The sequence below is a fragment of the Lontra canadensis genome, unplaced genomic scaffold (genome assembly GCF_010015895.1).
Source record: "Lontra canadensis isolate GAN:19392208 unplaced genomic scaffold, GSC_riverotter_1.0 scaffold22, whole genome shotgun sequence".
In the NCBI taxonomy this organism is placed as follows: domain Eukaryota; kingdom Metazoa; phylum Chordata; class Mammalia; order Carnivora; family Mustelidae; genus Lontra; species Lontra canadensis.
In genome coordinates, this window is record NW_022631016.1 from 15,984,761 (window position 1) to 15,997,743 (window position 12,983).

At 33.8% G+C, this 12,983-nt stretch overlaps 1 protein-coding gene across 1 annotated transcript in view; it reads right to left on the reverse strand.

The window, feature by feature from the left end:
* The window catches only part of CDH18 (cadherin 18), a 970,896-nt gene that overhangs the window by 863,547 nt on the left and 94,366 nt on the right, over window positions 1-12,983 (reverse strand). The gene's annotated exons all lie outside the window — the stretch shown is intronic.

Below are 12,983 nucleotides of genomic sequence, written 5' to 3' on the forward strand. Positions count from 1 at the left end.
TTAAATACTGACTTTACTACTCCCTACAACACAATCAAATGCAGGGGTTCCTGAGTGCCACAGTCAGTTGGGTGTCCAACTCTTGGTTTTGGCCACATTGTGATCTCAGAGTCAAGGGAATGAACCCCACATCAAGCTCTGCAACAGGCTCCTGGCTCAGCATGGAGTCTGCTTGGGATTTTCTTCTCCCTCTGCTCCTTCCCCCACACCTGAGCTCTCTCTCTAATAAATCAATCTTAAAAAGAAAAAAAAATACAATAAAATGCAGAATACAATATACTCAGGGCATTAAAGCTTGGAAGAATAATTTTAAATATCAATTGTTAATTAAGGTGGCAAACCATGCAGACCAATAGATTTATGATTTTATTATGCACTTCTAATTTTAAATCTGTAATTGTGGTTCCACACCTGCTAATAAAGATATAAGAGAGCAGTGGTTTTGGTCACATTTGCAGGGTGTTATATCACTGCCCTTGAGGAGTCTGATTTTCTGGTTTCTAGTATGTGCCTGCATTGATCATCCTGAAGGGGAGGCAACTCTCCCGATTTCTAATCATGCTTAGAAATCTATAAACACTTACAAATCCTCTAAACTAGGCATTATTGGTTTCCCTGCCATTTTCATTTCCAGTGACTAATGAATGTCAAGAATAGGGAGATCATTTCCAAGTAATTACAGAAAGTAAACTGATTTATTAGGCTATGACTTATAATACAAAAATACAATGTGCAGTGCATGATCTTGTTATATGAAATTGGGAAGTTCTTTATCAGAAAATCAATAAAACCTTGCAGACTAGCAGTGCTATTTAAATATGAGTTCTCTGTTGTTATATAAATTATGTATTAGATATCATAAAATTATATTTGAGATCATGTTTATAGCCAACAAATAATTTTACATAGTTTTAAATAAATACATACAGAGTAAGGATTAATAATTACAGTGCATTTCAGAATTTCATTGTTCCTCCAATCACTGAAATTATTTTTGTATTGAGCTCTTAGTGGAGAAAGACTAACAGTCACATTTTACTTTTTTCTGGTCCCAGCTATGCACAGGCAATCTGCTTGTTACAAGTTGTCTTTTCACTACAAGGAGCAATGCATCATCAGTGACTCTAATCTTAATAGAATTATTTTCCTTATGTGGGCATGGAGTTTTAGTTTTTTAGGGAAATGCACATCTTTGCTCAGCTCTTTCATCATGCCTGTCCTCATAAACAGATAACAAAAACAGGCTTAGTTTTGTAGCAAATCTAAAATCTTAATGGTAAATTGGGAAGATGAATGTGTTCTACTTTCCTAATGCTCATAAAATGATCAGTAAATATCTTAATAAATGTTCTGAAATTATGTTGGTGAATAAAGGTAACTTTGCCTTGTTGCCGAGAGAGAGAGAGAGAGAGAAAGAGAGAGAGAGAGAAGGATGCTAGGAAATGGATAATATCAGAATTAAAGATAATCCGGCAGTGTTCTATGGACTCAAAAATATATTTTTAAAAGATTTATTTATTTATTCAGAGAGGAAAAGAGAGAGCATGAGGGGGGGGCAGACACAGAGGGAGAGAGAGAATCCCAGGCAGACTCCATGTTGAATGTACAGCCCAACTCAGGGGTCGACTTCATGACCCCAAGATCATGACCTAAGCTGAAAATAAGAGTAGTCGAGTGAATTGCCCAGGTGTTTAGGACTCAAAAATATTTTTGAAAATGGATCTGGTTCATCAAAATACATATAAGTGAAACTGGTTTAACCAACAATTATTTGATCCAGTGACTGTATAAGTTAATCTGTCTTTTGTGCATTATATAGTGGTGGTTGCCAACATTGTCTACCTCCTCTTCCAGAGCCAAACCTTTTGTCAACATACCAGTATTTTTATCACCTACTATTATTCTTAAAGATAAAAAAATGGGAAAAATGGCTTCCTCTACTTAAAAAATAAAATGGTAATCATAAAAAATTAGGTCTGGGCATGATAAAAATAGTACTTTTTCCATACAAGTTGGAGAAAACTCCTCTTTATACCCAAATGCAATCCCTCCACCTTGATTTTAGAAGTTCTGAGAAGCTAAATTAAGGATTTAAGAATTAAACTTTTAGGATTTGGCTATAAGACGGATAGCAGGAACAGCTGCTGTAGGAAAATCTGTTGCTAAGAGATTATGGCAGTTGTTCAGGTGAGAAAAATCCATGGCTTGGCTATGGCATCAGGATAGAAAGAAATGGAAACTCTTTAGAAATATTTAAGAGAATAAATTGGCATTCAGTAGCATGTAAGTTCTTTTTCACCACTATAGGAAGAACACTGACTAACATATTGACTTACTTACTTAGTGAATGCAAAAATAAATCAATGATTACATAATAAGGTGGTAGAATGGATGGAAATGACAGGGGAAAAGAAAGAATGTTGAATGATTTCTGGCTTGAGTAACTGCCCATAGTTAGTATGACTTACTAAAATAGAGAACGTTAGACGCTTGTCATGAGGGTAGGGGTGATAACTAAATGCTCTAGTACTACTCTTCCTTATTTTATTTTCCATCCTGTGGTGATAATATTCCATTTTTAGTTTTAGAATATTCCTCACTACAAATAAGATCAAAGTACCTTGCTCTTATTGACATATAAAGAGGCAAATACTTTAAATTTAAAAGCTTCTTCACAGCAAAAGAAATAATTTTTTAAAAAGACAAGCTACAGAATGGGAGACTATTTTTGCAAATCATATATGGGATAAGGTATCAATATCCAAAATATCTAAAGCCCTCAGATAACTCAATAACAAGAACAACAAAAAACAATAATCCGATTAAAACATGGACAGAGGAACTAAATAGACATTTTCCCAGAAGACATCCAAATGGCCATTGGTTATGTGAGAAGATGCTCAATAGTAATAAATATACACTCAAATGGTAAAAAGATACATGTCAGGATGATAAAATCAAAGGGGGCTACATCTAAAATATGTTAATGAAGATGTATTAAAACTTGCACTGAAATACTAGGCAAAGAATCTGCAAATGTTAGAAATCAATCCAAAGAAGGCATTATTATTCGCCAATACTACTGATTTCTTTGCACAAGGGAGCTCAGTACCACCATTTTCCATCCTCTTTACAACACAGTATGTAGTGACAACAGTATGGCCGCAGGAAGCAGACAGTAATGATTTTATCCACCAAAAGAAAAGAAAACAATGGTGAAAGGAATGTAGAGTGATCAAAAAGATTCAAGGCACCTTGCGTGATACCAAGTGTCAATTGTATATTGTGAATAATCCACGTTATCACAGATCATAGGCATTGCTACTGTGCTGTATGTTTCCGAGAAAATTCATTTATTCTATTCATTTTCGTGTGTATTGACATTTAAAATACATTAAATTAAAAAAAACTAAAAGTAAAGGATTATTTCAAAAATAAAGCATTTAATTAAAGATTAACAGACTCTTATATTTACCTCCTTCTTTCCCAATTCCCTAGAGGTTGCTCCAATTAGATAATACATTAACAGAAGTCAAGTCTATCCACAAAATCCCTTTTTCAACTTTTCCACTGAATGTGCCTTTTACAATGTTGCTCAAATGGATGGTTGGATCTCTCCCTGCAGGGTCCCCAAGTGGTAGAAGATTTTTGTTCTTTTGTTTGCTTGTTTCCTGTGTATTTTTCTCATCACTGAGCCTGAAAGTAGGGTAGGATTTGTATCCCCCTTGTTCTCATTGTTTTTCCTAGTCTGTTTTCCATCTTACACAGAGAGTTTGATCCCATGTTATAAGATATTATTCTGATACTCTGGTCTCCCCCTGCCACCCTCCTGTCAATTCTTGTTGGTTTTAACTCCCATTTTACTATCACTTTGCCTGTCAGAATTCTTTTTTTTTTTTTTTAAGATGTTATTTGTTTATTTGACAGAGATAGATCACAAGTAGGCAGAGAGGCAGGCAGAGAGAGAGAGAGAGGGAAGCAGGCTCCCCGCTGAGCTGAGACAGGCGCCCTGCCTGTCAGAATTCTTGATGAGTTCTCAAAGTGAGCAAAAATCCTAACCAGACGTTGTCTTTTCAGTTTCTCAAACTAATATGAACTTACCTTGGCCACTCCTGAGCCACTCAGTTCCAGTCATGACCCAGACCTTGTAATTACCTATAATGATCATTACCTCCTCCATAATCTCAATTTCATGCATCACACTCTGTCAGCTCCACTTCCTGACTTCTCGCTTGGACTCACTGCCTCCAGCAACCCCACTCTGTTAAGGCATCATGCCACTGGGATGTATATTTATTGATCCTTCAATATTTTCACTTTCCCTAGTCAAACTTCTATTTTTCTCCTACATCAGAACCAAGTGGAAATTCCATGGTCAGTTGTTTTAATGATTCCCTTGCATATACTCTCAACTATACCAATCTTTAATTTTGTCATACAACTTTCCTCTACCTTAACTCTAATTAAATAATTCTTTACTAATCCAGTCCTGAATCTGAGCCCTGACATTACTGGAGAGAAACAGAAAACCATGCTGCCTTGATCTCATTTTACCTTTTCTTTCCCTATTCTACAAACACGAAGGGAATTTATTTTTCTATTCCTTTTTCTCCCACTCTCTCAAATAACTATGCTGCACCGTCTCTATAGTCTTTAAACATCCATCTCTTCCGTAATAGTCACAGTTGGCTGATGAACTTGCCTCTGAATTGACTGAGAGATGAGGTCCCATCAACCTGCCCTTACATCTATGTGTCTGTTAACATATACACCTGCATACTCTGTCTTCACTCCTATTAGACTCTCAAAGACCAACCCCTCCACTCCTGTATTGGATACAAAGCCCTCTCACCAGGGTCTTGATCTCGATATAATATTCTTGCCAAAGAAAAGGTTCTTCTTTTGATGGACTCAGCCCTTTGCTGGGGGACAAGTGCTGGTAAGCATGAGCTAGATTACCACTCCCACTGGCTCTCTGGACTCAGTATGCCCTACAGAACTCCAAGCAGGGAACCCGTCTCTTTCCTACTCAAGAACACCACGCTGGCAATTCTCTTTTCATCTCCAATGCCATCAGTTTCCTGGCTCTACTCATTATCCCTGTCATGCTGTTATTTATTCTTTCCTAAAAATATCATCTCTTTTGTCCCACTTCCTTCTTCCAGCTCCCTCATTGTTCCATGCTTCCCGATTACAGCTAAAATCATTATGAGTTCTTTTTATCTTTTTATCTTTGTATCTTTCCCCCGTCTCTCTTAAATGCACTCTAAGTGGCCACTCTCTTCTTCCACTCCACTAAACTATTATGGGTGAGTCATCAGTGTTCTCTACTGAAAAAGGCAAGGGCAGTTCTCAGAACTTAATATATCTTTGATACTGTTGATCTCTTTCTGTAAACTCACTTCATAAAAACAGCACTCTGTTTGATCCAATCCCTCCTCTTTTCACTGCCATCATACCACGGTGGTCCAAGCCACCAACAAATGTTACTTGAATTATGGTAGTAGCTGCTTATCTGTGCTCCTTCTTTCCATCCATGCCACACTTCAAGGGTACTCACTACAAATCATGGTGTGTGAGATATATATTATATATATCTATATATCTATATATACATATATAGATATATAGATATATATATACACACACATGGATGAGGTTACCTTTTTAAAATATTTTATTTATTTGACAGAAAGAGCACAAGCAGTGGGAGAGGGGGTGGTTGGCAGAGGGGAGTAAGAAGCAGGCTCCCCATTGAGCAAGGAGCCAAATGTGGGACTCGATCCCAGGACTCTGGCATCATGAATTGAGCCAAAGGCAGACACTTAACGCTTAACTGCCACAGGCACCCTGAGGTTACCTTTCTATTCAAAACCTTCACTGGTTTCCCATTTCACTCAGAGTAAAAATAAAGTGTACTTACAACCACCACAGAGAACTGGTAGCTCTATCACCTCTCAGATCTAATTTCCTTTCAAACTTGCTAACTCTGATTTCCTATCACAGGTCAGTAATACTGACTCTTTTCTCTATCTTGGTTTCTCTTCCTCAGGATGTTTCCAAAATTTAATCCCTCACCTCCCTCAAGTCATTATTCAAATCTCACCTTCACAGGGAGACCTCTTGCCCAAATTATGGAGAATTCCATCTCTCTCCCAGGACTCCCAACCACCTGCCCTGCTTTCTTTTTGTCCTCACCACTTAGTACTTTTTTACTCCTCATTCTGAGCATAATTTCATTAAAAGTAAGGAGGAGGTAGTTTCTTTTTTTTTTTTTTCTTGTTAATTCCTATACTTTCTTGAATTCCTAGAATAGTGAAAGGCACAATAAAAAATCATTAAATTAACTGGAGTCTATGTATTAGGTACTATCCTAGCCACTGCAACAATGAGGAGAAAAACTCATCTTTATTATTCAATTGTTTTCTAATGTATTCTAGTTTATGCAAGATTTTTTATCTTTAAAACAAAACTTGATTTGTGTTTTTGTGATCATACTGTACCTAAGTAATAATGTGAGTGATCAATGCAACAATCATGAATGTTACATTTTAATGAGGTGCACTTTATAAGTCTGAATATATAAAGTTTCCTAACAGTGGATGATTAATGTTTAGGCATAATTTTAACATTATTTCTATCCCATGTATAGTCCCTACATTTTCTAATGAGATGTTGCCTTTGAATTGTTTAAGTTTCTTGATTAAAAAAATAAAGAAGATTAAACTATTAGATTATATCTAATTATGGGCTATCAGTAGTAATGATGTTCCAGTGTAGGTTCATCAGTTGTGACAAATGCACCAGTCTGGATGGTGGGATGTCCACAGTGAGAAAGGTTCTATGTATGTGGGGACAGGAAGCTTATGGCAATCCTCTGGACCTTCCGTACTGCTCTTCTGTGGACCTAAAACTGCTCTAAAAATGAAATGTATTAATTTAAAAAGGAGGGATGTAAGTAAATATGATTGTAGATTCAATTTGCAAATGATTATGTTTGTCAGTTGTACAAACTGAGAATCACCAGGAACAAAGACAGGGTGGGTATATGCCCTTAGAAAAGTTATACCTGGACTTCAACCGCTGTACTATGCTTTATTTCCTTATGATGCCTGAGTTATTTCACTGTTACTGAAGCCTATCAATTTTCAGAACTATTTTGCTACATAAAGTGGGATCTTTTTGGTACATAAATGTGTATGCATTATACATAACCAGGTTTTTAAAACCTGCTCTTTACTTTTTATTATTTGTACCATCTTTTGAAGCAATTTTAATCCATGCATATATTGTTTTTAAATTAGTAATATGTATTTAACACTTGCTGTATTATAGGCATTGTAATCAGCATATTAGCTCATTTAATCCACAGAATAATCTGTACAAAAGTTAGGAGTAGGCATAAGTATTATAATTTTACAGTTAAAAAAAAGGATTAGGCATAAAGTAACACAAACACATTATGTTTAGGGTGAGTTAGAAAAATGAAATTCAAATGTATGACTATCTAATGCCATAAGATCTTCATACTCCTAATTTTTTGTGATCCCTTTTTTTTTTAAGATTTATTTATTTGACACAGAGAGAGAGAAAGTAGGCAGAGAGGCAGGCAGAAAGGGAAGGGGAAGCAGGCTACCCCTGGGACTTGATTCCCAGGACCCTGAGATCATGACCCCACTGAGCCACCCAGGTGCCCCCTTTGATACTTCTTAATACAACTGTATTGAAGATATTTATTGAAAAAAAATAAAGAAATAAAGAAAATAACAGAAAATAAAAGTCACTCATGGTCAATAAGTCAAAGTGTTAATACTTCAATATATGTGTTTCCAGATTTATGTTTGACTGTATAATCTATAATATTATGATATAATTAATATTTTATGTTAGAACTTTTATACTTGTTTAGGTATTCTCACCTTTTAAAACTGATTAAATTTTTCCTTTTGGATATTTCTTAATCTCATTCCATGTTATGGATGTGTGACAATTTCACTAATCCCATTTTGACATTTTTCCCCTAATGTGATTAATAATTTTTTTTGTACTAGTAACTTCGTTTACTTCACTCATGTTTATCATGTGCTTAGAATAAATTTATAGTATTAACACTGTTTCATCAGTCCATACCCATTTCTATAGCTTCCTAAAATTCCTATGTCTCCTGAAATATATCAATTATCAATTTCAACAATATCACATTTCTTAGTGTCTATAATGTTTCCAAAACTAAGTATTATTATTTATTTCTGTTGCAGTTGTTTTGTTTGTGCTTCATAATTTTGATAATAGCATCTGATTATCAGATAAACTTACTTATTTCAGATTAACAGTGAAAAGAGACATTGTTTATAGGAATACAAGCCATCTGTGTTCTTTAGTTCTTTTTTAGTGAGTTATTAATTTTTTTCTCTTATCTGCCTCAAACTTGCCTTGTTGATTTGTCAATACTGTTTAATAGTAATAACATCATATTTTTGCTTGCCAAGTTTCTGAAAGCATCACTGTGCTTTCATTATCAACTATGTTGTTTTGTGAAATAGAGAATGTTATGTTTATGTACCCAGGTCTTTGTGGCATCTTATTTTGGTGCTTAGAAAGATCTTAACTCTAAATTCTAAATTTCTAAAATTCTAAAAAAGATAAAAATAATTATATTTTCTCCTAGCCTTCTTATGTTTTGCATTTACTTCTTTAATCCAACTGGAATTTATTTACCTTTGAAGTGTTAGACCAGAAGTTAATATTTTATTTCTAAGTGCACTTATGTAATTCTTTCAGCTCCAATCATTAATAATTTTTGTTCATAATTATAGATTTTAATCCACTAAGAATTCCAATCACTTCTCCTAAGATGACACTCTCTCTTAATTACTTAATTCTCAGAGATTTTGTTGTCTTTGCTTGATGAAAGGGAAGAGCACCTGGGACCCTGCACCTGGCTATGTCAATCAGTTCTCATTCTTAGAACTTTGGAATTGGCTCTTAGAGACTGTAGTCAACTTTGACCACCAAAGGAAAACCAGGTCAAAGCTATTGGACTGAAGCACCATTTTCCACTTGAAGTTGACCCTCTGACTGAGAAATTACATTATAAAATAAATGCTTAAAAAGAAGTAGTGATGGATTTATGTTTTAAGGAAAGAAAGTAAATCTGGGAAGCAACTGTTGTCACCCCTGTTGGATGTTTAGGATAGAGGTATCCTTTTGTCATTCCTATAACTTCTGCTTTTTCAGTTAACATTATAGATTCCTTTCTTTGCAACAAATAACCTCTAATTAAAACTCTATCATTTATACACTTGGATATTTCTTGAATTTTTCTTCTCATTTATGAACTCTTGTTTGTTCTTATAGCAGAACTTCATTAGTTTAAGTAGCAAAACTTTCTCATACATTTGAATAATAAGCAGGGTAAGATCATATTTTTCCTCTTATATGAATATATGTTCATACATATAATATATGTTTTTAGTCTTCCTTTGTTCTAGCGGACATCTCTTATGTTTGTCTAACAGGAAGAACTTGAATATTAATCTATCTTGTGGCCAAATCTAACAACATCTATTAAAATTCTGATTATATTTGAATCAAATGTATAAAATTATTCAGTAATATCACATGTTCTATAATATTTAATTTTTAATACAAAAGAATACATTTTCTGTATTAGATTTTTGTTTTTCATTGTGTAAGAACCTATGCATATTTCATCAATGATTCAACAAACATTTGCTGAGTCCTGTGATATTCCAGGCCTTGGCCACAGTAGTAGATAGAATTGTGAACACAACAGACACACTTCTGGACCCAGAGAACTGTGGTCTGGAGGGGGAATGAATATATTTGATAGTCAATGAATGAGAAGACCTTGGAGAAGATAGAAACTACATTATTCCAGCCATCATACGTCAAGTTAAGGGTATCAGTGTTAATGACAAGATTAATCAGTCATTGATAGGCTTTAAGCCCTGAAGTGATAAGATCAACTTTGTATAAGATATATTCTTAGGACACTTATTATTTGGTAGTTTGTTTTTTGTTTTTTTTTTGTATTATAATTTCAAGCAGTTAGTCTTGACATACAGGAAAGCTAATTTTGAAGGATATGTGTGTTATTTATTTGTAGTAATCACAACTTCTAAAAGTTTTTCAATTGAATAGTCTAGGTGGATAATAATGTAAATATAAATAATAATATATAAATATAACTGTATGTAATAATAATAATATCTTGTGTATATACCCAACAATATTTCTTATTTTCACCTACTACATTAGTCAAGGTTCAGTCAGGAAACAGTAACACGCGACTGGGTATTTCAAGGAGAAATATATTTAATAAAAAGTATTAGAGGCCTGTATAACCATCGGAACTGTTGAAAATTGTCCATTAAGAGGAAATTTAGATGTGCCTGTAGTCATATTAGTTGTCATAGTGATTCCAGCTGTCTGCAAAACTAAATGACATGTTTCTCAGAACTCCTTAAAAGAACACCATGAGAAGTACCAAAAATTGATCTCAGCTACCTTCTGGTTATAGAATTCTAAATTTGCTTTGAGGAGAAATTCTTGACCTACTTTTAAATCCACGTGATTTAAGTGTATTCCAAACCTCAAGTGTTGTTTCTAGAAATAAGAATCTTGGTATTTATGACTAACCTTAAAATGTTACGCAGTCTGCTGGCTACAATGATTGTTTGAGATTTCCACAAATCATTAGGTCAGGCCAATTAGTCCCCCTCCTATAGATATTGTTGGCGAATTACGTTCACTGAAGTTATTCACTTAACAGAAAATAATTCTTAGCCAGATGCCAGCCATCGTCACCACATGGAAAAACTACCTGAATAGAAAACCAACATAAAGGAAAACAGAATATAAAGTTGGTCAGAGGCAGATTTTAAAGTTGTTTTTGAACAATTCGATTTCAGTAATGGAGCTAAATTTAGAAATGAATTTCTCAATTACATTATCAAGCTTTGCTTAAGCCAATTGAATGGGATTTCTTGATTTCCACTGAAAGAATCCCAACTATTAAACCTATTAAACATACTTTAATATTATTTTTTTAAAATGCTGACATTCTTTTATTTTTAATTAGGATTTCTGCATTTATGTTAGACATTTAGAATATTCTTTACTCTCTTTTAAGGTTTCGTATAATGTTAAAATAATAACATTACATAAATTATAAAGTTCTCTAACTTTTCTCTGTTCTAAAAGTTTCTATAGGTTGCCATTTCTCAAATTAAAATAACTTTAATTTAATCTTATTACCAGATAATTGTTTGCAAGGTAATTCTTCAGCATTTTAAGTTATGTTGCAAGGTTATCATTTTGTTCATATTTTCTATTTCTTACAGAATTTGCTTTTGAAATTCTATTCACAGAGGTTTTCAAATATTTAACTTACTAACTAATGATTGAACATTCCTTGTTTTGGCTGTGTTTTTAATTTTATTTAATTTAATTTTGGCTGGGTTATAGATTTTAAGGATGTTATAATAATTTTCCCCACATATTGTCTAGTGGACTGTTTTATAGAAGGAGAGAGGATGTAGTTAGAACCCCTAGGGAACAATATTCAGTGAGAATGGTAAAGAAAATGCATTTACTCTTTCTTATTTAGCTATTTCCCTTATCAGGAAAAAATGGCAAAAGTTAAATCTTGGAAATGATCCCATGATGGACAGGTGTCACACGGGAGACTGTAGCTAAGGTGTGATTCTGACACATGACAACAATACACTGGAAGCTAATGGGGGAGGTAGAAGCTAATGTGTGTTTTCACTCCCTTGTTAGCAGTATCTAGTCTGTCTCATTCTCTCCTTTATTTCAAGCCTCAGGCACTTTGTGACTCTAGCTGCTAATTTCTCTCTCTATTATTTTCTCTCTCCTGACACTTCTCTTCTCATTCTGTCACTATTACGATACCAGTGTTTTAAGGTTGACTAGTGGCTTGAGTTAGTGAAACTTTTTATTCTGTGGGCTTTCCATTCAAGATGACATGCATGTAATGGTTTCTAATCATCCAAAGAATTAACACATTTCTAATGAAAAGGAGGCCAGTTATCATTCCAGAATATGATACTGGATGTGGCTTACCCCAATACAGACAGACATAGAGACTTGACAGTGCATGGAACCAAGAATAAAGGCCAACAGAACATCACATAGACATAAAAGCCAAGATCAAAGAGATTGGGTGTCAAAGAGTACTGTCGTAGTAGACATTCATTAAACATTAAAATTTGCATAGTTTCATATTCAAATACATTTAAATTAACAGCTAATTACATTTCTATTATTTCTATTTAATTAAAAATATACTGGTTCTTGGTCTTTATCTCTTTGAGGATTTATTCCATCTTCCCTACAGAAAGGAATTTCAATTACAAACCTCGCTGATAGGCTCAATTATTGACATGGCTTTAAATAGCTGGTTATGTATAATTCTCCCAATTATGTCCCACATAACTTTCTAATTTTTCACTTTTCACTAATAAATTGTAGCTACTTCTGAAATGAAATATAGAAGTTCACAATTTCAATAATAAAATTAACCAAATCAAATAATGACTAATAACATCCTAGCTAATTGATAAAATGTACATATCACTTATCTTATGTACCATACAACCCAGTTTCTAATTTTAGTATTCCCAACATATAGAAAATAATTATGGGTCTTGAAATTCTACATCAAGATTTTGTTATATCTCAGAGACAATTAACTCTACGTAAGTTATTAGGAAATGCCAAGAGCTGTCTGGCATTATGGCTTCCAAATTATTATAATGGATTATTAGCACTTTTAGATTTAAAATAAATTTTAAAAATGAAAATAAGAACCTGTTTATTATTGGAAAATCTTTAAAAGTATAAGAAATTCAAAAATGAAGACTGTATATATTTTTTCACTATAATGCCCATGGTTTTATTTTCTTTACATCATTCTAACACAAAAGCACATTCCTACT